The sequence below is a fragment of the Vitis riparia genome, chromosome 19, assembly GCF_004353265.1.
Source record: "Vitis riparia cultivar Riparia Gloire de Montpellier isolate 1030 chromosome 19, EGFV_Vit.rip_1.0, whole genome shotgun sequence".
NCBI lineage: Eukaryota > Viridiplantae > Streptophyta > Magnoliopsida > Vitales > Vitaceae > Vitis > Vitis riparia.
The window spans coordinates 215,306-216,882 of record NC_048449.1 but is presented as its reverse complement, the minus strand read 5'-3'; the positions used below and the strand labels follow the sequence as shown (position 1 = coordinate 216,882).

At 34.9% G+C, this 1,577-nt stretch overlaps 1 long non-coding RNA gene across 1 annotated transcript; it reads right to left on the bottom strand.

The window, feature by feature from the left end:
- Positions 1-299: 299 nt before the first annotated feature.
- Positions 300-1,280, bottom strand: LOC117909482. The gene is made up of 3 exons (XR_004650381.1): positions 896-1,280; positions 738-787; positions 300-647 (listed from the first exon to the last, which is right to left on the bottom strand). It is a non-coding gene; the product is annotated as an uncharacterized LOC117909482 (long non-coding RNA).
- Positions 1,281-1,577: the final 297 nt, after the last annotated feature.

The window sequence follows — 1,577 nt, the reverse complement described above, 5'->3', positions numbered from 1 at the left end:
GACTATTTGCCCTAAGATTCGGTGTATGATTGAAAACCTACTTCTATCAAATGTGTTTCTTTACACAAAATGAGGTGATATTAATTTAAAAAAATTAGGAGTATGTATATATTATCTTATAATTTAAAATTAGCATCACTTTCTAATCTACTGATTACCTTTCTAATATATTAATCTTACCAGGAAATAGAAAAAAACCATATGATCCAACTTTGCTAAGCTTCATCCAATTAATTATTCTCCAATATGCAACAACATGATTGAAACTCTCTCTCTTTTTTTTTAATCAAAAAAGAAAAAAGGGTGGGCAACAAATAAGAAATACATCATTTGCCTTTCTAATATTCTTTTCATAGATGACATGATAACAAGATGATAATGGGAATAAACATGAGTGATGATGATGAACGAAACAAGGCCTTTATTGATCAACTACTATCAAAATTCCAATCTCCCACTCAATAAAATATGTATATATAGATGGAAATTAAGAAAGAAAAGGTTTTGAGAGATGAGAGTTATGGTTTTCTTTCTAACTTTGTTTTCCACCATTGTTGAGGGGTAGAATTGCTGATGGGGTTGGGTCCTGAATGTACTTCATGCAACTCTTTTCTTTGAATATCATCACCGCCACCTTCAACTGGTAACTGATGTGAAAAAGAACACAATTTTTACACTCAGAAAAAGGAAATTCTCAAAAAAAAAAAAAAAAGAGAGATAATAGGGTGATTGGTTACCTTCTCGGCAAGATCCATTAATGGCTCCCTCTCTTTTTTTATCTCAGAACCTAAATCACCAAAAGAAAGAAACCAAAAAAAAGTCTCAGCATCCAAACAGCAGTCATTGAGAGAGAGCGAGAGAGAGAGAGAGAGAGAGAGAGAGAGAGAGATTGAACCTTGAAGTTTTCTCATGGCATAACTTTGATGGGTAAACAGATGAGAGAGTAGCAAAAAGATGAGGAAGAGAGATGATGAAGGGGAAGTCATTTTGTTTTCATTAGGAAGATTAGAGAGATGCAGGGTTGGTTGAGGGAAAAAGGAAAGCTCAGAGAGAGAGAGAGAGAGAGAGAGGGTTAATGGAGTGAAACAAGGGTGATGGATCCAAGTGATGAGATGGGTTTGCAGACAGTAACAAAAAAGGGGCGTCTTTTAGGGGAAGAAGAGGTGGACAAGACTGAGCAACAAGACAGTGGAGTTACGTTTTTGATGCCTTCAACACTTGTCATCCATGGCCGAACTGTGCAACTCAACAAAAACCATGACTCCATAGCCACTCTTCTCTCTCACCCAACCTCATATTTCTTTCCTTTAATTAATTCCTTCTTACCTTAGCTTCATTATATGCCCAAAATCCCAATTAAAGCTTTATTACTTGACATAATTAAAGAAGCTTCTTTCTGTTTACTTATACCATCTAACAGTGCTTCTCCAAACCCAAGAAAAATTACACAACCCACTATGCCCTTTTCAATATTTTGTTTTTTCCTCCCCTCCTCTACAAAGAAAAAATCTTGGGAAAACGACTAAAATTACTTGGGAAATTAAGAAGAAACAATTTTGAACATAGAATCTTTCAAA